Raw genomic sequence first — 26,112 nt, 5'->3', positions numbered from 1 at the left:
CTTACGTTCTGTTAGCTGTTTTGGAAAGTGAGGAGGATACTCTCTACTCAGGAGTCATTTTGACTATTCACTGAAATAATTTACCCAAGTACTGGGAATCTGTGATGTGCTATTACCAGTTGAGGTAGACCCATGACATACCAGCACTGCTCGTGCTCTTTATGACTGTGGTTTTTAAGGCCATAGTTATTAAATCAGAGGCTCAGACTGCAAAATACCGTCAAGAGACAAGGATAGTTTTGACTAGTCCTACACGAGAAACAGGAAACATAGGACTTTCATCCCAGTGAGGTCTTTGAAGACCCTGGACATTAAAAAAGGGCAAGTTTTTAAAAAAAGGAAATCACTTCCTGAGATTTCAGGACAAAGAGTTAAATTAAGTATACCACTTAGAGACAGAAACTTTGAGATTAGTCAAGTCACCAAATGTTCCCTGCACAGCAGGACAGCAAACAGCTAGTATTTGCTGATTTCCATAGATTAATAGTCTTCCCTCCTGGGCTTACAGACAATATGAACTGTGAATTCTACAGTTTTACCTGGAGAAGGCTCATATACTACTGGTAAGACCCATGTGTCAAGGTCACACTCAGAAACATATTTGCCTTCATTTTAATGCTGCTTACTGCTCATACTTGCCTATGCTACTCTCTAGGATGATTGAAATAGATGTACAGTTTGCTGGGAGGACTAAAAAAGAAAAATGTCTTCCTCCTTTTACATCTGTTTATTCAGATTATTAAAATAGTACTGTTCATCTGGATGATGCTGAGATGGAAAAAATATATATAACCTGTCCCTTCTGAAGAGTAGAGAAGGGAACAAGAGGTTACAGAGGTTTAAGTAGAACAGAGAAGCCAAAATAAAACATCACAATTTGGATTCAGGTGCCATCACCATCTTTCCTTTAAATTCAACAGAAATCAAGATTTTAGGAAAGGAGATATTTAAATAAATAATCAGATCCCTTTTTCTTCTGTCAATACAATAATGGATAAACTTGTCTTACAGGCCTATGGCCACTTATAAAAAACAAAAATAAACCAAACCAAACTGCTATTTCTGAAAAGCATCAGGTCAGACACCAGAGGAGCGGCATCCAGGGAAAAACATTCTTTCCCAGGTCCTTACATAAAGAATATCTCCCCCAAAGAGTCATACACACATAGGATCATACTTCTCCATGGTCTGGGTTGCAGTGACCCAGGGGACCCAGAGGTAGACTGGAGCTAGACTCTGGAAAAGGAGAAAAGGAGCCAAAACCAAATTCATCCAGAGTTCTTTCTGCCTCCAACTGGAACTTGCTAAAGCAGAGCAAGATAGTGGGCCAATCCCTGGGGCACTGCAGAGGACCAGGGGGCCATGGCCTCAGTTTCCAATGTTAGGCTCCCATATCTATACCTGTCAGAACCTCTAACAGGTCCAGCATATGGTCTCTCACACCAACCACCACAAATGGACACCCTTTACTTGTCATAGGTGTCCTCACCTACCACCAGTTAGGCAACTTCTAGACAAACCCATATGGAAGACAGGGAAGGTGGTAGGCCACCTGGCACTCCAACCCAAAGAGGTTCAGATATTATCTTCAGATTGCCCTCTGACCCCATCAATCTTATTCCTCATGGGCAGGGTTATGGAAAGGAAGGTTTCAGAGTTCCCTGTCCCCTTCACACGATTCTCTTTTCCATAATGGCACTTTACCCAAACCTGAGCAACCTGACTCAGAAATCCAGATCTACTCTCTTCTAGATAAAATTATGTCCTTGAGATAATTCTCTCTCCAACTTTCACCTGAGTTGACAAGTGGGGTCCCAAGAGTGCTTAAGGGAGACTGATCAAGGCCAGAGAACAGATGTTAGAAACAGGAAGCTTGATTTCATTCACTCATCCAACATAATAGCTGTGCTTCTAAGAATCATCATGCAACTGAAATTCAATAGGAATTTTTTTCGGTACAAAGAGAGACAGATTTAGACATTCAAAAACAATGCCATTTTTCCTGTATTGAACTTCAGTAATAATAGTGTTTGCATCATTAAATGTGTAGTACTCTAAAACTTAAAACTGAGCAAATCTAGTGCTCTATTGCATAAGAGCTTTCACCCCAGGAAAGTCATCATTGGGCCTTTCTTTCTCCTTAGCACAGCCTTCTGATACATTTTTTTTTTAAATCATCTTTATCATATATTGTCATGATGCCCAAAGTCACTCAAACAGATGTCATTTCTTATTCGTCCATAGTGGTCCACTAGAGTCTGTAGTAGATCCAGATCAGAATTATCCAAGTCATGGTCCATATTCACAAAAGGAATCACATCCGATCTGTAACAAAAATTCATGTAGCAGGAAAAATGCCTAAATTTACTGCAGCTTACATAAGCCAAACGCTGAGAATGGGGCAGTCGGCAGGGAAGAGACCATTCTATCACCGGGCTGGGAAAAGGATTTATGAAGTGTTACAAAAGGGAACGAAGAAAGGGACCCTAGAGTAACCTAGTCCAAGGGCTCCCTGGGAAGGGACTCTAAGCTGAGATTTTAAGAACAAGGGAAAGTCAGCCAGGCAGAGGAGAGGAGAGCTGGGTCTTAAGGAAAGGGCCACAGCATGTCTAAGACTCAGACACAAGGGAGAATGCTGCACTCTCACGGAGGAAATCTTTGATGACTGAGATAAAGCAAATACTGGAAAACACGAGTGACACACACGGCTAGAGAGATAAGCAAAGGTTCCCCAAACCAAAGGAATCAGGTTAAGGATTCTGGACTTCATTCTGAGGGCCACAAAAAAAACCAGGGGACAGGTCATGGAGAAGAGAAATGAAAGAGATCTCTAGTATTCAGAAATGTTTGGGCTTCTGAGAGGAGAATGAATTGCACCAGACCAAGGGTACCTGACAGAGAGTCCACTTGGTACATGCCAAACCATCCCAACCTGGCTGAGCCACTAGCCCAAGGTCAGACCTTGAAGCTAGAGTTCCCCCCAAATTCCATGTGTAGGAAAGTATTCCAAGCGTCCTGCCCAAGAACCACCTCCAGGGGAGAGCTATACTAGGTAGGGAAGTGACATGGCATCATGCCTACACTTCGACATGAATGAAGGTCAAAGTCAAGTTTTCCATCCCTCAGCAGGGAAGCCAGGTGGGGAGCTCCACTAGATGACAGAAGTAAAGACCTCTACCAAGGACCCTTAGACAAGGCTCAGACTTGAGACTTTGAAATTCCTGCCTGATTGCTACAGACCCAAGCAAAGGAGGCTGCCAAACAGGCCTCTACCCATATTTCCAGGACAGGGCTCATGGAGAAGCATGAAAATCAGCCATGGAAGGCAGGAAACACCAATGCTGGACAGAGGAGATGTGACAGCCCAGCAGCTGGGACAGGGTGGCTAAGAGTGAAGAGGGAAGAACAGGTAGGAGGATAAGGAAAAGGGACACTTGGAAACACACAGTTCTAGAGTTTCAACAGGAAACCATTCCCAAGTGAAACAGTAAGCAGAAGAAAATGAGAACTCTTCTTGGCAAAACCAGGCTGCTGGCTGGCCTAATGCAGAACTCAAGCTGCAGTCATCTTCCTTCTTCCTTCCAGGTTGGCTTAGAGTATAAGCAGAACCAGAGACCGATCACATAAAAACATGAGCTTTTGCACAGCAAAAAAAAGTATTTCCACTAAAATAAGAGAAAATTGGAGTTAGGTGTGGTGGTTCAAGCCTGTATTCTTCACTACTCAGAAGGCAGAGATTGTGTGGATCACCGTTTGAGGCCAGCCCAGGCAAAAAGTTAGGGAGACCTCATCTCAACCAATGGCTATACATGGTAGTGCACATCAGTCATCAAACTCTGGGCCTGTCTGGACAAGACTCTATCTCAAAAATAAGCAAAGCAAAAAGGGCTGTCAGAGTGGTTCCAGTAGTAGAGCTCCTACCTAGTAAGTGTGACATCCTGAGTTCAACCCCTGATACCACCTCCCCCCCAATTAAAGAAAATTGGGCTGGGGAAATACCTACCGCAAATACAACTTTACAAAAAGATTAACATCTAGAACACATAAAGAGCTCATATGCAGAGATCATCAGAAAGCATCAACACCCCCATTTGCTAATCATGAAAAGGACAATTAGTAAATACACAGAGATAGAGGTGTTCTAGCTCAAGAGAGATCAAAGGAATGCAAATCTTAAAACCAAGGAGTCTATTAAGTTAGCCAAAAGAGAGGAATGATGAATCCCGCCATTAATCAGCTTGAGGAAAGATGCATTTCTATATCATTAATAGCAGTGCAAATTGGTAGAAGCCTTTTCGAAAGCAAGTCAGAGCAAATCCCCTAACAGTAATCAGACGTCTGATGTGAGTGCATCTTAAGTCAAAAATATTTCAGTATGCAAAGATTGCAGCTTTATAATAGTAAATAATCAGAAGCAAACCAACTGTCCAAAAAATGATATGTAACTTGAATTAAGACAGAACAATTGGACAGGATGTTATAAACCCTTGACATGATAATTTTATAGTTTAGGTTGCAAGTGAGAATATTTATGCTAAATAGGAAAGAGCAAAACTTAAAAGAAAGAGAGAGAGATCCTAAGTTGTTAAGAATCAGAAGATAGGGGTTAGGAGTGTGGCTTAGTGGTGAAGCACTTGCCTAGTATATGCAAAGCCCTGGGTTCAATCCCCAATGCCAACAGAAAACCAACAAACAAAATAAAATACTAAAAGACAACACATTAAAGCAAACATGATTTAAGAACTGGAATGGTAGAATCAAAGGGAACTTTTGCTTTTATTGGCTTCTTTTTATTATTGTAAGGTTTGAGCAAAAAATATTTAAAATACAGTATTCCTATCAATCACAGGGAGGTGAACTCATGCTTAGAGAAGATCAACTTGCCAGAGACCTTCATATCCAGATAAGGGGAGTGAGTATGGACTTCCTGAGCTTCAAAACTCCAGATAGGATTCTAACCCTGTTCACAAATACTGGCAGCTTTAAGGATTCCTGCTACCAACTGCCCCCCAAACTCAGCTCTTCCCTTTATCCTTAAGTTTTTTCCCCAGTTCTGAGATATTATTTCTTCCTCTTTTATGTGAGTGTTCATTTTTATAAAAATTTTTTTGGCAGCACTGGGGTTTGAACTCAGGGCCTCACACTTATTAGGCAGGTGCTCTTACTGCTTGAGCCACTCCTCCAGTCCTTGTTTTTACAATTATAGAGATGCCACCATATGCACTATATACAGTGAGTATGCATTCAATCATTCAACAGTCCTAGGTGCTATCGTGCCTATTTAACAGAGGAGAAAACAGGATCACAGACTTAAGAAATGTGAGCTGGGCCATAATCTCCCTAATTTCAAAGCCCTCTCTTTTTTTCGCCAGTAAGTACTGCCTCCTCCCTTTCTCTCCCTATGAAATAAACAAAACAAGACAAAACCCCTCAAGTGTCACCTCTTCTATTTGCACTAGCTGCCTGAAGAAACTATTAATAATTGCAATGAATCAAGAGGCATCAGTAGGAGCTGCTTATAAATTAACCAAAGAGACAATGTCATGCTGTACACACTAATTGGAAAAGTTGATGCCAAAGAGAAAAGGTATTACCTGGAGATGACCACCTGCACCTGCAGGTGAGACCAAATGACATCAGAAGAATTTCTACTTGCAAATTAAAAGCAGAATACAGCCCTTCACTGTATCACTGCTTACAAGAGCTGAGCTTCTGTACTTCTCTTGCAAAACAATAATTCCACAATTAGCTGGAAGATTCTTTCCAGTTCTAGTGCATTCTACCTCCAGAAATAGCTGTTGTTTGGGGCACGGTAGCAAGAACGGTAAAAATGAACATTAAGGAAGTATTAAGGTATGAAACTAATATAGATAATGTGATAAATGATTTTAGGCACCATTTATGACTTATTCTCTAAATAATGACACAATAATAGCTAGAATATAAATTCTAATTAAATACAAAACCTAACAAAGTCAAACAACAGCAAATGATATTTGACAGAAGCAAAGGTCTTGGGGGGGAGCTGAGAGAAAGAATTACAATAAAATCTATTCCTGGAACTGTACAATGTCAGAGACAGAAAGAGCCTGAAAGATCGTTTTTTTAACCTCTTTATTTTTGATGATGGAGAAACTAAGGCCCAGCAAGGCAAGAGTGAACAACCCAGTCAACTGGGAGCAGGGATGAACACAGAAATCCAGTCTCCAAACTACCAGCCTAACCGCTTTCTTCTTACAAACCACACTTACCCTGCAGCATATTTGAAAAGCTACTCCACTTTAAATCATATTTTTAAAACAGCATTAAACATTCTATAAATATTAAATTCCTTTTTAATAATTTTCTAATGCACAGGGGCATATTTTCAAAAAGAGGCCTGGTTTTGATTTATTTTGGAAAACTGCACACTGCTTGGTGTTTAACCTAGTATTGAGTGAAATATTAACAAGCCATATAATGGTTTCAGTGTTTCTTCAAGAAAGCTAAACAGAAGTGAAAACGCATATCCCTCCAGTGGCTTTTTTTTTTGGAGGACACAGTAAAATCCAACCTCTGCTCAACAAGCCCATCCCTGTTAAGTCCTCATCAGAAAATAGAGGGAATTACCAAAGCGGAATTGCCAAGTAATTAGTTCTCTGAAGCAGATGACATACAACTGTTGTAGGAGGAGCTTCCTGGGTAGTCATATGTCAGAGTCAGAGCCTCCTAATCTGTAAATAAAAAATTCATCATATATGATTACAGCTGTGCTGTAGGCTGGAGCTGCCAGCGAATGCATGAGTAGTAAATCTTGAGGCCTTGTCTCTTTGTGTGTATATAAAGGGAGAGGTACTGCCACTGAAGACCAAAAAGAAAAAAAATTCTCAGTAAATTTCATCCAGCCTAAAAAAGACAATCAGGCCTCCCCTAGGCAGGCTAAGAGAAAGTGATCTTCCTTCTCCATCATCTTGACACAAATTGGATAAGACTCATTGACAGGTTCGGGGAAGGAGAGAACCTGAGAAGCCTGAAGAGGCAGAGACATGAGGGGCTGGGACTTCTGGGCTTCCCGATGGCTACCTGACTACAGCTGACCTCCTCTGGCTGCACATTTTGTTCTTAAAGCTTATATTCTGCACCACCCCACCACCTATCACACTAGAGAGATAAATAGTTCATATCTGCCAAATAGCACAAGCTGAGCAATGACCCAGGGAAACTCTAAGAGTCAAAAGTTCATTGTCAACCTGGGACTCCATGCCTAGCAACATCTGGAGCCAACTTAAGCCAGTCTCTGAAACAGATAAGCATACTGCCACTGTCATCATTTTCTTCAATTAATAATTATTGAAAGTACGTAGGAAACTCAGAGGTCTGAGGAAGAGTAAACGGAAGAGGAAAAATGTTACAAAGACACCCTGTACAGGAAAGCCTGTGTGACACTCTGAACAGGCAGAAAGTATTGAAATGAGAGTCTTGTAGTACAAGAACCCTTCCCTGATCCTGACCTCTAAACGTACCTATACCTGTGCTATGGTCCTTTAAATATTACACCTGGGCACGCCTTGCCTTCTGTATTTTACTATAAGCTTCTTAAAGATAGGGCTCAGAGCTTGCAAGACAATCTGCATCCATGTTGAAGAGGACAAGGTGGGGTCCTTACCCTCTCTGTGCCACAGTTTCCTCATCTGTGAAATAGACCATAGCTCATAGTGCCTACCTAAAAGGGCTGCAATGAAGGTTAAATAGGTTCATATTCGGAGGTGTTGATCTGCTCCACATTCCTTTAGGAGTTCACGAGCATAATGCGTCTGATACAGTGGATGCTCAATAAATATTTGCAGACTAAACAGGCTGCCTCTGGAATTTACTTCTCCCTCCTTCTCACTCCTGTCCTAAAGTTCTTCTCTTTGATAGAGATTAGATATGTCACTGTCTTCCTTTTTAGCCACTTGGGGGCAATACCAATAGTCTATGTAAATAACTCAAGCTAAAAAAGAATCATAAATAATCCTAAGGTTTTCCCTAATTACATTAAAACAGATTGCTTGCTAACACCAATGGAAACAGGTAAGTCCCAGCCTTCCTCTTCACTATGACTCCATGAACTCTCAGGGTAACTTTCCCCAGAAATAAGGCTTGCCAATTCTGTATTTTCTCTATCTTCTATTAAGTATAAATAAGAAGCCAAATTATTCAAAGAGTTATGCCTAGTGGCTTGTATACATACATGTGTGCATGCATGCATGCATGCATGCGTGTGTGTGTGTGTGTGTGTGTGTGTGTAACATTTAAAAGCTCCAGGAAATCCTGTAAAGTAACAAAACACACCCATATTAACGTGATCTATCAAAGTAAATGAGTTGCCATGAACGAACAATTGCTAAGGAGTCAAGGAGATGGCCCGATGTGATTTGTGCATATCACATGTGATGAACACATCAACAATGGGAAAAATCGAAGGACCTGTTGTAGTCATTGCTAATATGAACAGGGCTCCCCTGAAAATCTTCTTAATACAACTGTTTAGAGGAAAGTAGAAGAAGAATTTGTTTAAATGAAAAGAGATACCACATGCTCTGAATTTCAAAAGCAGCATTCATTTTCATACACACACATATTAGATTTAGCTAAAATTAGCTCAAGCTCTTATTTTTTTAAAGGTCTTAAAGGAATAAAAGGTCCAACGGATTTCACTGAGCCACAGCTGAGCACTGAGTTTCCAAGGTGCCTGAGCTCTGGTGGAAAATCCTCCCACCCCCTTATCCATCCATGCATCATCCCAATTCATCCCTCACACCACTTTTTAAAGAGGAAGGAAACCAAGACTGTACCATACCAACATTCAAACTCCCCTCCACTGCCTCTTACCTGTGTCTATGCATTCTACATGAGCTCCCATCATCCCTGAAATTGAGTCACCTCCTGCCTGTTCAGCTCTTGGCCAAGCACAACACCCAAAGCCCAATTTCAAAGACTGCATTTATGCCAATGACTCCTCCAAACTTATCTCCAGACTGACCTCCCAGCAGATTTATTCCCACCGGTTTGCTCACGCCAGTCTGCCCAAATTTCAGATGCTCACAGCACCTGTGCTTCAGCCACAGTGGCCTGGTCGGTTACATATCATGCACTTGGTTGTTCCACTCTAGCGACTTAAATGGCTTTCCTCCAGCTCTATCCATCTCTTCCACAGAAATTCAAGCCAGCCCTCAGAGGTCAACCCAAATCTTCTCTCAAGGTCTTTTCTGGTCCCTCCTAGTCAGCATCACTCTTCTGAATTCTTTCCACGTTAGAATGTACTCCAGTAAGTACAACCCAGCCCATTTTGCTTTGTGTTAGCTATTTCACAGCCTTTCTTCTTTCCCCTGCCTGACTATGAAGAATATAACCTCCTTCCAGTAGTTCTTACTCACTTTCATTTCCACAGCACCATGAAATAGGTTTTTTTAAATACACAATGAATAAATGAATGAATCATTTTTTGCACAGACAGCAACTGTGAACAAGTTAGGTCATAACTTGCCATCGCTGTATCATATTTATAAAAGAACCAGAACGTGAAATAATTGCAATCCAGGGTTTCATTAAAAAACTTAATGAATATAATATACTACAATATGAATGATACAGTTTCCCTGCCCACATATAGCCATCAATTGTGAGAACTGTAAGGAGGCCATTATTTATGCAAATGTTTAGCTAATGCATATAAGCTTTATTTGAATGCAATCATAGAAAATGTCTGTTGCTTAAATTTCAAGGTGAATTTCCACTCTTGTCAGTATGACAATATGAGTATTCATAGGACACTAAGCCTTCCTTTTTAGACTAGAAATATCTGGGTCTCTTCTCAATAACCTACACATGTTTGACCAAGAGCTAGAATTTCTTGCTGCAAGTTTTTCCACAATAAAATTCTTGAGGCATTTTATTATGACAAATGACTCTCTTTAAACACTGCAGATTAAAATAATTACTGCATATACAATTGAACCATGTTCCTGAAAACTTCAACATGAGGATTTCTGTCTACCATACCCATGAAATGGGTAATACTACTGAGAGAGAGAGTGGTAGTAAGACATCCCACCCAGTCCATTAGCAGACACCTGTAGATCCTAAGAGGGTTATCCTTGCAGTAACTCTGAGTTATTCTATTTCCATTTATAGAGCACCTGTCTAGTCCACAGCCACTAAAAATAAAAGAACCCAGTTCCACAATTCACATGAATATAATGTGATATGAAAACTCCCACCCTCCTCCACCTTGTCTCCCCCAGAGGATTTTTCCATCTATCCTTTCTGAGACCTAGTACTTCAGTCACTCAAGTTTTTAAGTCAGACCGCAAACTACTCCATTTATGCAGGCAATTAAAACATATGCATTCTATCATGGCAAGAAAGTTGTGATAAGTTCAGAATTTAAAATTCAGAAAAATAAATAGAACGCTCATTGGTTTTGTTTTCAGCTGTTACTGTCTACATGGTTGGTCCAAAGACCAAGGTCTAGGTATATTTACTCATTCCTAGTCATGTATGGTCCAGGAGCAGCATCAAAAAAACAAGATCAATCACCTGTCCACAGATAAGCTCCATATTAACAATGATAATTTATTAACCATATGCCAGCCACCATTCTTCACACATTATTTTATTCCATTCTCACAGCAGCCAGATATGCTATCTCCATCTTACACATAAAGAAATTGAGGCATGGGAAGGATATGGGACTGGTTCAAGGTCAAGGTGGCACCACCAGATGTTTAACTCCAGATGGGCTAGTTCCAAAGATATCACAGAATTTATATGGGACTTAAAAACTGTATCTTAAGAGTAGAGAGGGAAAACTCTGGCAAATCGTTTTCACAATGAACAATCTGATAGAGGAAATATCCACTTGTTGACAAACACATTTTGAAAATCAAGATCTGGAGGTGTGAGGCTTGGTAAAAGTAGAAGTGGAGCATTTCCCCAACTATGGAGTATTAACACCTGGAAAAGCAATGATTCTAGAGGAACGGAAGGGAATATTTTGATTCAGGAGGTCTAGGGTGAAGCCCCAAATTGTCTTAGACACTTTCTGGGTGATTCTGCTGCCTGGCCAGGCTTGGGAACCTATGATCTAGCCTATCTCCAGAGCTTTGAGCAGGACTGCTTCCAACACAAACAAAAATTGATTCCCTATTTTCTATTTCACAATCGCCCTTGATTGCGTACAAGCCCTTGTTACCCCACGTTCTCACTACCTACCATTCTCTCCTGATTTCATTCAAGGCCGTAGCCCTTGTCTTTTCTTTAATAGAGAACCATGAGTCATCAACCCTTGCTTACGCCCTATGCTGCATGACTCTCCAGGCCAGAAAAATTCACTGTACGTGAGGAAATCAGGAAGTTGTAAAATCCAAACAGACACAAAGAAACTCAAGATTCAACAAATACTGGTTGCCACTAAGCGAACAAGCAGTTCTGTTTCCCTACACTTATGTTATACTACAACAAAACCAAATCTCGAAAACTAAGGCTTAAGATATCTGGAACTCATAACATTCTTAATTACCTTAAGGAAAAGTGACAATTAAAATGGTTAGACTCAAGCCTCAGATAGCAATAACTGATCATCACAAAGTCAAATGCAGATTTTTTTTCATGAACCAAATAAATTAAACCAAAAAGATAGATGCTTTAAGCCAAATTGAGAGGGGAAAAAAACTACTTGGGCAATTTCTCAATTTCCCAAACAATATAGTTTGCAAAGAAAATTATATTCAACAGTCAATAAAGTGCTAAAACATAGCTGGTAGGCAATTTTCCCATGTCAGACTTCTTGGGATGGAAAACAGAGAACATCACAAAACTCTCACCTGACAAGTGGCGTGCTTCCTTGTCATGGCAGTGGAGAAGGAGGCTGCTGTATGAGGATGACAGAAGAGTCTGCAGCTTGAATGGATCACCGTGATCACTTGTTGCACAATGCTCCTATGGTGGTCCAGGGAATGCAGGAGAAGAAATCCAAAATGAAAAAAAGAATAAATTGTTTGTAGAAACAAGTCTACTTTAGGAGACTGTGTACTGAAATATGAATTCTAAGAACAGCAAATATTGCATTTTGTTTTATGAGAATTGTGCAGATATCAGCCAGCTCAAAAGGGAGGTCTGGTTTTATTCAACAGAGCTCAAAGGGAAGCCAATACACAAAAAGGTCATCTCTTTAGTCAAATTAAAAGCTTGGTCTCCCCATTTGAGCCAGCCACTGTCAATCTTTTCTTCAGTGATTCTAGCCAAACACCTAATAAACACATGCTAGGCATCACAAGTAATATCAGGCGAAAATGGGCATGAATTGAATAGTAACTAAGCCAAAACCTAATTTTAATCAGCACATATTATCTATCTCCATGCAATTTGAAAGACAATCACGAAAGACCACAGCTATTAGCATACTGGTCCAATGGGATAGAAAAAAAAGTATCAAATGGAGAAAAAAATTAAAGTGTGTACATATTCACTAGACTTTCCACTAAACTTTAAATGATTTAATTATTGAATATATGTCTATTTCATTTTCATTTTGCTACAATGGTCAAGTAAAAACTACCTACTAAATGATGAATGCATGAATGCATGGATGGATGAAGGAAAGAATGAATGGATCTTCCATATACCTTTCCATCAGGGAGCGTGGAGCTTGTAGTAGCTTTTGTGAGGTAAAGACCTATGCATAGAAATGGAAGAAGTTGAGGACTTGCTCTACTAACATACTTTTTAGCCCTATAATTTTAGTACTAAAATTATACTTTAAGTACTGGTGATACCCAATTATCCATTAAACACAAAGAACCAATAGCACGGTTATTATAAAGTAATTCCTAAACTAGTAAATTTTGAACTGATTTTTCAGTCTTTGATTCCTGGAACTGATCTGAGTATTTGTTTAGGCTGATTTTAAATTTAGTTTGGGTTTCCTAAGCTCACGCCAGGTAACAGTAGGAAGAAGAAGGCCCAGAATTATATTGGGTGTCAGAAAGAAACTATTCTGGAGCACTGAATATGATCTCCAATGTGAGTAATCTGTAAACAGGTAGTGAGCCAATTATCCTTGGGTACACGGCAACACATCTCAGTAGTCATGATTATTTTCATCCATGCACACTCACTATTTTTAAGAGTACAGCCCAGCTGGAAAGGAAAATCACTTCCATTTCTTTCCAGCACTTTTCAAAGTAATGAATAGTAGCCAAAGTATTCTTCCTTCTAAGTAACCCATTCACCAAGCTTTTATTTAAGCATCTATTGCATTTCTGGGACTACTACGCAAAAGAAGTAGTTTTTGTAGACCCGTGTGTGTGTAGAGAAGGAAGATAAACTGATGTAAACTACAATGTCCTTTAAATCCTTAGACGACATTGTCCTTTTACCAAGAAGGCTGTTGAGTTACAAATGTTGACCAAGTTAAATAGAAGTTCACAAAATTCTATTTAACCTTACACAGTACTTCTTTTAAGGGTAGAAGAGGTCTTGATTTTATCTGGTAACAACACAATTGAAGTTTCAAAATACTTGATCACCATTTTCCAACAAGCTACAAGGTACCCTGGATTCTGCAGACAGCACTTTAATAACTCACAGTTGGAAGAGTGTTTGCTCAAATATCGATGTGTGTGCACACAATTCTATTTACATATCACCTGGCAGATAAGGTTTTATAGAGTCCAAATTACAGTCTCCTCCCATTCTGCTGAAGTGCACAGAACAGTCAAATATGATGCAAATACTGTAAAATATTAATTTACTCTCACATTGGTATGTCTATTTCAAAAGCACTTCTGTTGCTACCCAAGTTAGGATAATATGAGGAGTATTAACTTGCTGTATTCCATCAGAGAAGAAACATAAGAAAAATGCAAGGCAGCATGGATTTGGTGCAAAAGTATAAAAACAACATACATGAAATAACCTATAGATTGCTCTACACAATGAAATACACTAAAAATTGAATCCTTTAATATTTCAAAAGCACATCAAAGGACAATACTGCTAATAGTGGAAGATTACCAGGAAAGATGTCCTAATAAAGATGTGATTGTCTCTAAAGATAGGAGGCAATGTAGGAGACAGGGCTAGAGCTAAATATATAATAAAAGAAAATCTGCCATATGCAGTGATTAAAAAAATACATTTTATTTGTATGTTAGAAGCATCAGTGCTTATAGGTCAGCAGTTATGATAATTATCACTAAAACCTTCTACAAAATAACTCCCTTAAAACTTACCATGTTAAAGGGCACATTAGTGGAAAAAGAAAGTTTCTCTCAGCCCAAATCAAAATACCATCATCAGGGAACCAAGTTCTGATTATACTACAACGAATTTTTTGAAAAGTAGTGTTCAGGTAGTATACACTTTTTGCCAACATTATGGCATTTATCATTGCATTTTCATTACTCCACAAATGGGATGCATTAAAAGTTATAGCAAAATCAATGAGACATTTCTGCTAACATCAAAGATGCCAAACAAAACGTAATGCTTGGTAATTTTTTGTCTGTCATAGTTCTAAACATGTTTCAGTACATATGTTATATGTAGTAGAAATATTTATAACACATTAGTCTGAAAGTTTCAGATTTATGAGAGTTATAAAATATTTCACTACACTTATAGTTAAAATACATAAATATAACCATGAAATTAGAAAAAAATCAAAGCAATGTTTTCACAAAAATTACCCAATATAATATTATTTTATTCATCCTATAATTTTAAGTTCTATATATATATATATTTAAAACATCAATTCAATTACTGCTTTTTTAGCCAACATTTAAAAATTTTTGTAACATTAGCACCCTATATAACTCATCATCTTACTACTTCCTAAAGAAAACTTGAATGAGTAAATTTATTTTACTAAACGATATTAAATGAAACAAAAATACGAACAGTACAATTGATGACTCAAAAATTCCTATTTTAAACAAAAGCAAAAGAAGTGCTATATGTAAGCCCTAGACACGAAAATTATTACCTCTATTGGCATTTATACAATTTATTGGTTTCAATGCATTTAACAACAACAAAAAGGCAAGCCTGCTTCTAATAACCTTGGAAATATGACTGGAAGTAAATCTGTTCTTTGAAGCAATTAAACCGCTCAGATCTAAATCTTTCGTAGAAGCTATTCGAACTACTGCACTACTCTGAAAATGTAAAGGAATGTGAAGTTAATCTATCTTCCCCTAAAAATGAGAGTCTGTTTGCTTCACTCTGTCAAATTTGCCTATGTAAGTATTAAAGCTTTTCAGAGCCTAAACTGTGTGCTACCTTCAGATAAGTACAGTTAGAGAAATTAACATTCACGCCTGCATTCACCTATTTACATGAGTTTCAGGGATCAGTGAAACACGTTTATTGACTAACTTCTAATAGGAAACAATGAATTGCTACAGTCTGTTAGTCATCAGGAACTGTCATTCAAGGTATGAGCAGGAGCAAAATCCACTTGACATTTTGTGGCGGAAGATAAAATAAAGGCACAGCATTACACAAAAGGAATGTGAGTCCTTGAACTCTAGAATGAGTAGAGAAACAGGAGCTATAGAAATGTTTACTAACACTGTAATAATCTCTTATCGCTGGCCTTTCCCAGGACTTCCCGGCAACTGAATAAGGTATGTTGAAACTTTTGACCATCTTCAGGCATTTGACATAACCTGATGGCTCAAGAGTTTTTCTTTATTCTTTCTCTAGAAGGTAATTTAAAGGCCTGAAGCCTAGCTATAATATTTCTAACAAAGTACCACTGTTTACCAAGCCCTCTTAAAACGAAATCTAGAGAGAAAAATGCTGTCTTTTCCAGTCCCGAATCACTTACAGACATTTTTCATACTTATTTTAGCATAGATTTATTTGTACACTGAAAAATATGTACGCACATTTTAGTGCAAGTAAAGCAATTTTCTATATGTTGCAAAATGTAATCTAGGACCTCCAAGGCATTGTGTAAAATTTATAAACTTCTGTGTTTTATTTTATAACCTTGCTTCTTGTGAATTTACCTCCCAGAAATAATAGCTCATTTTAACCACAGCAACGCTTCACTTGACCAGACCAAGATGAATTTAGCAACCACACAAACTCACTAACCAGTAGAAACTCATAAGCCCCCTGTGAAAAGAACTGAGTAGCTCTCTCAATCATGGCCCTGGGGCACCAGGGTTTTACCCATTAAGCTGCTTGGCTATAAAACTGTAAACTGATTGGCAGGGTCACAACTAAATCATGACATTATGATTATCAATTATTTCTTTCAAATATCAAGGTTATTAAAATACTGTACTTCATTTGGACTGCCAGAGCAGCACACAGCTTTAGCAACTAAAGCTACTTTTCTGATTTCTTGGCTTTTACCATAATATTATTTCCCTGGGCTTTGCAGGCTTCGTAATGTGGTGCCCTAATGCAAACATTAGAATATTGTTCTCTAAATGCTCATCAAATTATATCCTAAAATAGAGTATGAGCTGTTTACTGTGCAAAGGCACCATGCGTTATCAGTCTACTAGCTACAGGCTTGTCTCATCTCTCACTTAATTGAGAAAAATAAACATTTAAAATTACTACTAAAGATCATTAAAGATCAGCACCAACAGATCCAAATTAAGAATGAAGACATTCAGAATGTCTGTGTACTACCAGTACCAGTTTTTAAAATAACAGTTGTATAGTTTTAAAATGTGATAATAAGGAGATACTTTTCAGGTAAGTTATTTCCTCTGAGTAAACCATTTAGAAAGCAAGCCATTGCTATCTTGCAAATGATGGGTATTCTGCACACTTGAAAGAGTTAAATGACTGCAAGGCCAAAGACACCAGACTGCAAAAGAAATGTTGCCTTAGTAAGCTCTGAAAGGTTTCTAGCAAGTACCAAATACTTGTTGATCTATTCACAATAAACACCAGCAGGATTGTCAGGCCCCTTTCACTGTCTGAGGAGATACATTTACATACTGTACCCAATAAGAACAGCTGTTGGTCTCCATTAGAAAAGTTGAGTAGCCAGAAGACTCATACAGTGTTTCCTGTCCAAATGACTGAAAGGAGATGCAATTGAAATAGTGAAGTCTCTCGTCTGGCTTGGGCAGCACAAACACTGCATAAAACACTTGGAGTAGTTCAGGCAAACCCACCTGAATGGACGAGGAACACTGTCTGTTGCCATGGCAGCCTGATCTAATTACATGAGTGATCAGGGCTGAAATAAGTGCAGGGAAAACCTACACCACTGACATGGTATCTGCATGATGAGAAAGACAGGCAGGCAGGAGATTCAGGGGAGCCCTTCAACCTCTACTTCATGTGGAAGGTGGCATTCAAGACCGTTTACTTGCAGAGCTGCTAAAATATTGACTGATGCATGCACCGTTAGAGGACAATCAGAGGAGATTAAATGCCATAGAATAAGCCATTATGGTGCAATCCCTTTCCAGGAGTTCATGGACAGGATTTTCTCTTCTCTCTAGTGGCTTCCGCAGGCATAAGCTTCATTCCCAAAAAGCTCAGTTATCAAGCTACCTTTCCACCTCATCCCCAATAAACCAGAGGTGGGCTTAACAGGGGCTTCTAGGATCTGAGAGGCTCTTTAGAAACGCAAACAGAGCAGACTTAGCCAGTACTATTGAAAAAGTAACTAGCTGTGCCTAAAAATAACTACCTACTGCTGTGTGCCATATATAAGGATGATGTTTAAATATTAAGAACGGCTTGCATTATAAAACACAAATGTCATTGAGATGTGACTACTAGATTGCCAAAGGAGAACTTATTTGCATACACACATTCCAGTGCATGCACGACAGGATGTGCACGGAGAATGCCACTCTAAGGCATTAGTTTTTATTCTGTGGGTGTAATAGGGTCTTCCAATTTTGCTAATTGTATCCTGTGGATTTCACAGGGAAGCTAAGAATCTCTTTGAGGACAGAATCAGTTTAGAGGAGTCCCTACTGCACAACATACGGTAAACAAAATAAAAATAGCTTGCCGTTCTTGTTAGCCACATCTCGCATTATATAACCAGCTTCCGACTGGCTTTTTTTTTTTTCCGCCCTTACTACTCTTCAGCAATTTCTCAATCTTCCCAAGTATTTATATTACCCTCTTATCTGTAGGATTATATACCAGGAAAGCAAAACAAAACAGAGCAGCCACGGGATCGAACAGAACCCCACCGTCTTAGAAACTGATTTTCTGTTTTGTTTTCTGGCAGAGTCTTGATCGCCACCCTACTTCCACCCCCCGCTAAGGTTCTTGCTCAATCTCCCTAGAAAACCTGAATTGTTTCATAGCTTCCAGTCAGCCCCCTACGTGGTCTGAAATAAAATGAAAGCACAAGCCAAGGAGTTTAAGAAGGCGGCCCCGAGGGCGGGGAGCTAAGGAGAGGTCGAGGCGCTGCAGAGTGGGCCAAGTGGCCACGAAGGGCCCCCTCCCCAACGAGATGGCCCTCGCCCCCTGCCTGGCGCGCGCACACGCACACACATACACACACACACGCACGCACGCACTCACTCACACTGTCACCGCGCTCCGACACGGCCTCACCTCTGCTCCGCCCGGCCGGCCCCCTTCCCTGCCCCCTGCGGGACCGGCCTGCGCGCCCTACTGGAACCACGAAGGAGGCGGCGGCGACCGCGGCCACGGGAGTGGCAGAGTCTCCGGCCGGCCCGGAGTGAGCGAGCAGCGGGGCTCCAGGGCGCATCCCAATCCCCGCAGCGCCTCCTCCTCCTCCTCCGCCGCCGCCGCCTCCTCCTCCTTCCCCTCCTCCTGGCTTCATTCACCCTCCCAGCCGCCGCGCAGCCGTTCACTCCCGGCACAGGGCAGCGCCTGCCGCGACTCCTCTGCTTCTGCCGGGTGCTGGCGGGGGCGTCGGCCCGGGCTGGGGCGCTCGCGGGCTCCCAGCTCCGGGCGGCGGCGGCGGCGGCGGCGGCTGCACATGATCAGGAAGCGGCCGCACCAACAGGGCGGCGGTGGCGGCGGCAGCCAGGGCCGCCACCGCCACTCCTACCGCGCTCCAGGCACCCGCACGCCCCTTCCCCCTGGGCGGCCACCCCTCGGCGGCCCCTGCCCAGCACCCGGCCACCGCACGCAAAGTCTCGGCCGATGGCCCGCGCGGTCCCCTCCCGGCCGGCAGCTGCACAACCGGCGAGGCCGGCCTTTGCCGGGAAGACCCCAGCCCCGGGGCGCCAAAGCCAGGCGACCACCCGCAGCGAAGTCCAGTCCTCCCTGAGCCCCAGTCACTCTCACCACCGCCTCCGGGGAGGGGGAATGGCAAGCGGGGAAGGGGGCAGCGCGACCCTCGGCCGCCGCCACCTCCCCCTGCGCCACCCGGAGGGAGGAGGACAGAACTCTCAGCGCTAGCGGCCGGACCAGCAGCCGCCGGAGCGGGGCGCCGCCGGCGCTCTCCCCGCCCGCGCCCCCCGCCCGGGCGCGCCCCCTCGCCGGGAGGGCGCCCACCCTGCCCCTGGCGGCCCCCCTGCCGGCAGCTCCTGTGTCCAGAGTAGGGTATGGGCCCGGGAGCTGAATCAGGGGACGATTGTATGTACACACACACACACACACACACACACACACACACACACACCACGACGCGGCGATTTCCTTCGCTCCTTCTTCCAGCTGTTTTCCTTGCAGCCGATTGGGATTGGGGGTTTGTTTGCTGGTTGTTGCTTTTACCCCTCTCGGGAGAGTGGGGTGGTGGTGTTGGGGGGGGTTGATTTTAATCTAAATAAGGGGAGAAGAGGATGGGGGAGGGGGAGAGAAAGAATCAGAGGAGGAAAAAAAATAGCCACTTACTGTAAAGTGTAAATGGATCTGGGGTTGCGTGGGGAAGGGGGGACAGAGAGAGAGAAACAATGTCTTGCGGCTGCTGTTGCTCTGGCTGATGCTCCACGGGGCTTGTTTTGGATCCCCCTGCAGTGAAACAGGTCCTGTACGGCTCCGCCACTGTAGTAGAAATGATGTCTGCGGTATACTCTGCTCTCTCCTCCTCCTCCTCCTCCCCCTCCTCCCGCTCCCCTCCCCTCCCTTCGCCCGCCCTCCCTCCCTCGTTCTCTCGCGCTCGCTCGCTCGCTCGCTCCAGTATGTAAATGTGTAATAGAAGCCAAATATGGAGCAGTTGGCTGCCGCCGCCGCAGCTCAAGGATCCGACTTCATGGGGGGGGGGGGCACCCTTTGGCAGGCGGCCCGGCGAGCCGCGCAGAGCACGGCGAGCGCACGGCCGGCCCGCGCCCTTAACCCTTGGTGCGCGCGGCCCCGGGGAGCGGCCCCCTGGGGAGGCCGGCGCCTCTCCGGGAGAAGTGGCTCGGGATCGCGGAGCGGGAGGGGAGACACGGGCCAGAGGGGACGGTTCCTTCCAGGTTTGAGAAAGGGGCGGGGAGTTGGGGCGATGAGGTAATTTGAGTGGTGACCATCGTTGCTTGCGCGCCTCTCCGGCTCGCTGCACCTAGATGGAGGGGACAGAGCGATAGCGGGGTACAAACTCAGGCAACCTGGGGGACTCCCTAAGGGTGCCGGGCTTCAGCTTGGAACCAGAGAAATACCCTAAGGGGAGGGGAAGCCGGGCTAATTCTAATCTCAACGTGTCCCTGGTTCCTGGCTCGTGGAGAAGCGTCAAAGAAGATTCACTCTCACTATCAAATGTACGTTAACCCTCAAACCCGTATAGCTTCAGCCACGTCCTGGGGCCGCGGGAATTGCCTTTTCGTGCAATTCGGCAAAGTTTTAAGGGTCCCCCTCCCCATATTACACATACATCCTCACCTTTCCTGCCTGTGAAAGCTGGCGACCTCCCGGCCCTCTTTTCTGTTTCTGCAGGTCCGGAAATCTACTGTGGCCATTGAACTACTCAGCTGTAGCCTTGACAGACGACCCGCGCACTCCTCACGAAGCTAATTCGGGATCATTAATCTAATCGGAAGTGAGGTAACCGGTGTAGGAGACAGAGAACGTAAACCGAGCATTAAACTGCAGTTCTCGGGAATCCACGCCGAAAGAACTTCCTCTGATGTCCATGGCTGGTCCTCCTCTGCTCAGCTCCCCGCCCGCTCCGCTCGTACCACCGCCAGGTGTGAGCGCCTTGCGAAGGAATCTTCTTTGGAAGGTTGCATCTTCCCAACAGGTGTGGCAGCTGGAAGAAGGGCCGGCACATCCCTTCTAGGGTCGCTCGATGCGGCGTTCTCTTTGCTGCGGGTAATTCTCAAACACCAGTCGGTGTCGGGGCAGTATTCAGGTGCTTAGAACTAAGTGTCTAGAAACCCGATCCCTCCGTTTTTCTCTGGAAGGCACCGCTATTGACCGTAAGCTGTATTTGAGAGACCTTTTGGCTCAGTTTACTTATGACCTAACGGTTAGTCACCAACGGAAGCAGGAATACAGAATCACCAAGAAATGTGTCAGCTTTTAACCAACTCTATTGTAGCGCCAGAAATAAAAATAAGCACACGAAGGAGGAAGGTGTAGAGGACCCGGAATATTTTTTTCTCACATTTTGAAATGCTGTGCACAGCTACATGGCTACTTAAATAGAATACTACTGCTCACTGTCACTTGTTTCTACAACTTTTCCCCCTTTTTCTTTTCATTTCAAAAATCTGTGATTGTTAGCTTTAAACCTCGGGTTGTGCTAAAGTGACATGTGGTCTCATTACAGCCTCTAGTGGACAGTTAATGTCAATTTCCTGTATAGAGGCTCTGCCTTGTGTTTTCCTTGCCGAGCTTTATGAAGGTGAAGGTTAATAGTTCAGAGCATCACCGGGTAATATCTTTACCCGTCACTTGGCAAAGCTGACTTCTAACAGAAGTGCAGGCTTGTTGGCTTGTGCATACAAAATATGAATATTTTGTGCAGCAGGTATTGCTACTGCTGGCCTGTGAATAAACAGAGAGCTTCTGCTATTCACTTCGGTTTCAGACAGCTTTCCCAAAAAAAAATAAATTCATCTAAAATATTTTTATAACAGAAAATATTGGTTGCCATGTTTTTGGCTTAACTGAGATGTTTTTATTCCAACTCATAATCTGCAAACTGTCCAATCCACCTCCACTCTATTTTTAGAGTTCTTACATTTTAGAGAATTTTCACGGGAAAAAAAGCTAATTTTGTAATTATTACTGTGGCACAAGCAGTTAATTTATGTTATTTTAACAGCCTTAAATATATTAAAACACATAATTCAGATTAGAGTTAGTCAGTTAATTTAAATATTCCCTGAAGGAACCTAAATATGCAGATTACCCACACAGTAAAAACAATAAGAAATGTGTCGTTTACTTTCTTAGCCATTAAGATTAAAGCCATAAACTGTCACTAAAATCTGCAACTATTTTTTTGCTGCAAGGCCGAGTATAAATACAATACTCATGACACAGTTTCATTACCTTTCGTACTGAAATATTTTGTTTTCAGATGACAAAATCCCAAGTAATAGGCGCTGGTCTTTTAAAAACAAGGCTTCCCGTGTAAATGAGAACTCAGTGGCAAAAGCTTCCTGGCTTCCGAGAAGCCAGGAGGCAATTTTGTAGCATGGCAGTCCTACTTGTAAACCTGATATTGCATTCATACAAGCATACACAAAGCTTTAAAATGAAAGGAAACTGAGGAATAAAGCCTGCTGAGCCTTCCTCCTAGCCTGTGATTTTGGATTGTTTAAACAACGTGGAAAAAATTGTAATCCCTTATAACTACTTTGCTGTTTAGAAGACTTAAAATGATCCAGCGAGTATGAATTAGATCATATGATCTAACTGTGGAATCCACAGAGTTGCAGTAGCCACAGCACCACCGCCCCCACCATCAGGGAGATTTTAGACTTTGTCAATCCGTGGTTCCACCTCAGACTTACGAAATCACAATCTACCTTTAAACTAGTTCCTGCTGTTTCCTTACTACACCACAGCTAAAGAACATTGGTCTATACTATAAGGCTTTGCCTGGATGCACTGGGCCACGAACTTAACTCTCCTATTAACTCCTTTTTTTATTCATCAATTCTTTTTATCATTTTAAACTCAGTGAAAAGATAACACATTACAGTTGGACCTCTGCATCCTAAGATGTAAGAGATTTTTAAAAAATTTATCTGTACTTAACATGTGCACACTTTTTTCCTTGTCTTTATTTCCTAAACAAGACAGTATAACAATTATTTATGTAAGAGTTACATCACATTAGGTATTATGAGTATTCTAGAAATGACTTAAAATGTACAGAAGGATGTGCATAGGTTACATGCAAATATGACATCATTTTGTATAAGATTATTGAGTATCCTAAGATTTTGGTTTCCAAGAGCCATCCTGAAACCAGTCCTCCTGCTAGGCAGATGACTGTATATGCTCTGAAGAAACAGTGCTGTCTTTCAGAAGAGCTCTGATTCATGCACAAATCTACATTGTTGTTGCCAAAAGAGAAACTCTGCTGAGGAGTGTAGTGGGGTCTTGAACATGAGTGTTTTCTTCAAGGCAGCAGAGGGAGCACAAGAGTGCTTGATGCAGCCCATGTACAGGGCCCTACAAATTGTGACAGATTTTAAAATTGTAGTATGTGTTTTCATTGGGAGTAGTGTGCTATGTAGTTCAAAAGAAAGCAAAGCAAAACAAAACAAACAAGCAAACACAAAGAGCTTACCAGGTTATAGCAGCTAAATAATTGAACAGATTGTAGGTTAAATAAAATATAACAATATACTTCTCTTGAGTTTCAGGCTTAAATTTTTAAAAGAAAGTGGACTTCAAAAGTTCAAAAGCTTGGAAAGATGTCTTAGCTTTTCTCTAGTTAAAAATAAAGATAACATTATATAGAGTAAGACAGTTCTATGACTAACTTCTGTTTACTAAAAAGGGAGTCAGTTCATCCAACATTAGGTAAATTAATTCCATTTGGAGTTAAACACTTTGATTAAAATATGTGTACTTTCATCTTACTTTTCTAATAATTTTAGGGATTTGTTCTTAATGCTTGCAGTGGTAAGGATTTACATCTCAATCATGTTTCTGTACCATTTCACACTTTTCACAGCTCTTCCGTATTTCAGCCTCAAAAAATGCCCTTTAGGTGGATAAGATACATGGTAAAAGCCAAGCCTCAAAAAAAAAAATTTATGGACCCAGCTAACACTGACTTATTTAATTATTCCAATAATCCTTTGAGGTGTTTGTAAATTGTGCAGGTTAAAGATTCAGTAGCATGTTTTGTTCCTTTTAGTCTTAAAAGGTTTTCAGTAATCACAGCTATTTGGGAGGCAGAGATAGGAGGATCAAGGTTGGAGGCCAGCCCTGGACAAAAGAGTGAGACTTCATCTGAAAACAAACTAAAGCAAAAAGGGCATGACTCAAGTAGTAGAGTGCTTGCCTACAAGGCCTTGAGTTCAAAGTCCAGTACTGCCAAAAAACAAACAAAAAAAGTTTTCAAAGTTACTATATAGTGGATGTTTCATAAGTGAGTATATAAATAAAGGATAGAAACTATGTCTTAATTCTCATGTTGCTTTTCATATGTTTATCCTTCATCAGCAGCTACTTATGTTACCTCTCTTATAAATAGACCCTGAGAATATAAAAATGATTAAGATATCTCAGTCTGCAAGGAGTTCAGAGCAAAATAAATCTTACCTTTTGGAAAAGGCTCATTTTTTACCATGGTGAAACAGACTCACATTTTATTGATGCAGCTCCTTTCAGAATCATATCAAGCAGAGTTCCAAACATGATAATCGAATGCTGGAATCATCAAAAATTTGGGAGGCAGGAGGGCAATTGTATAACCCTTGAGCAAGGTTTGACTTACAAGTTAATATTAGCATCTGGATTTGTGAAACAAACAAACTGTGAAGTTATAATGTGTATTTGAGCTGTCTTCCCTGTCTTCACATGGGTAAGTTGAAGTGGTAAACATTTATTTATTTTTATCTTTTTTAAATTGTTGAAAAAAATTTCCTCCCACACTAGGGAATGATTTGCCAAGTTTCTGCCTGGAGGAATTTGTTATGGCTAAGTAATAAATCCCGGAAAGTTTGAATTTTTAATGGAAATACTGACAGACTTTTAACCATGCTATTTGAAGGAGGGTGTAATCCTATGTCATTTAAAAATCTGATCAAACCATAGTGTTTGGAAAACAAATATACTTTCCTTAGATTGTACTCCGAAAGAAACCAGGGGAGACCAGAAGTATAAAATAATCTAAAAACAAAAGTGAAAACCACTCACACAATAGACTGAGGTCAGCTCACCACACCCTAGCTAAAGTCCCTTGGCTGTGTACATAGCCTGAGTCTCTTACAGACAAGCTTCTGAGTCATCTGTCTTGACCCTCTACCAAACTGTAGCAGGCACATGAAAATGACATCACCAGTAGTCAAGAGTGGAAGGAAAATCATTGTATTGAAACACCTGCCAACAGTTTCTGATTAACAGTACATGTGACTACTTCAAATGCTCCTCTGCAATTTAAAACAAAACAAGTACCCAATATAGTTCTGCACTATCCAGTAGAGCCTTGGAGCACCTGAAACATGGTTAGTCCAAACTGAGAGGCACGATGAGTGTGAAATAGACCTCAAATTTCAAAGACTTTGTTAAATACATGTAAATATATAAATATGTGTAACTCAGTAATTTTTATATTGATTAAATATTGAAATGAAAATATTCAGCATATATTGGGGTAAATAAAATAGATTGTTAAAAGTCATTTTTCTTGTTTCTTTGTACTTTTCTTAATATGACTACTATAAATTTAATATTATTACAACATGTGGAATGAATGAATATATATGCATATATGAATATATAAATTATTCTTTATATATTATAACTATATAATTATTAATTATTGTAATTATTATTTATGAATTTTTTATATATTTGTAGGGCTGGGGCTCAAGCCCAAGAACCTCAACATGCAAGTATTTTGCCATAGAGCTACACCCCCAGCTATACCCTGAATATGACATTTCTAAGGCCAGCAATGGTATAAAGCTGGGGAGACCCAGGATTTAGTTCTAAAAAGCCCACAATTAGATCTTAGAACCCAACCTTTGCATGGTTCTCTGTAGCAATGCAGTAGGAAACTTA

General features: G+C 41.2%; 1 protein-coding gene across 18 annotated transcripts in view; it reads right to left on the bottom strand.

Annotated features, from left to right (window-relative positions):
• The window catches only part of Atxn1 (ataxin 1), a 383,376-nt gene extending 362,442 nt beyond the window's left edge, over positions 1–20,934 (bottom strand). For 7 of the 18 annotated variants that reach the window (XM_074082852.1, XM_074082849.1, XM_074082850.1 and 4 more), the window contains exons 1-2: positions 19,834–20,061; positions 11,847–11,961 (exon numbers count right to left, since the gene is read on the bottom strand). The gene's annotated coding sequence lies outside the window, so the exon portion shown is untranslated. Of the gene's footprint in view, positions 1–11,846; positions 11,962–12,647; positions 12,698–17,171; positions 18,505–18,582; positions 18,720–19,284; positions 19,385–19,833; positions 20,063–20,799 lie in introns of those variants that run through there. The other 11 variants (XM_074082861.1, XM_074082856.1, XM_074082865.1 and 8 more) reach the window with 7 other exon arrangements.
• Between the last annotated feature and the right edge of the window lie 5,178 nt (positions 20,935–26,112).

This window comes from Castor canadensis, chromosome 8, assembly GCF_047511655.1.
Source record: "Castor canadensis chromosome 8, mCasCan1.hap1v2, whole genome shotgun sequence".
NCBI lineage: Eukaryota > Metazoa > Chordata > Mammalia > Rodentia > Castoridae > Castor > Castor canadensis.
The sequence above is the reverse complement of the archived record's forward strand: the minus strand, read 5'-3'. Positions and strand labels throughout refer to the sequence as shown.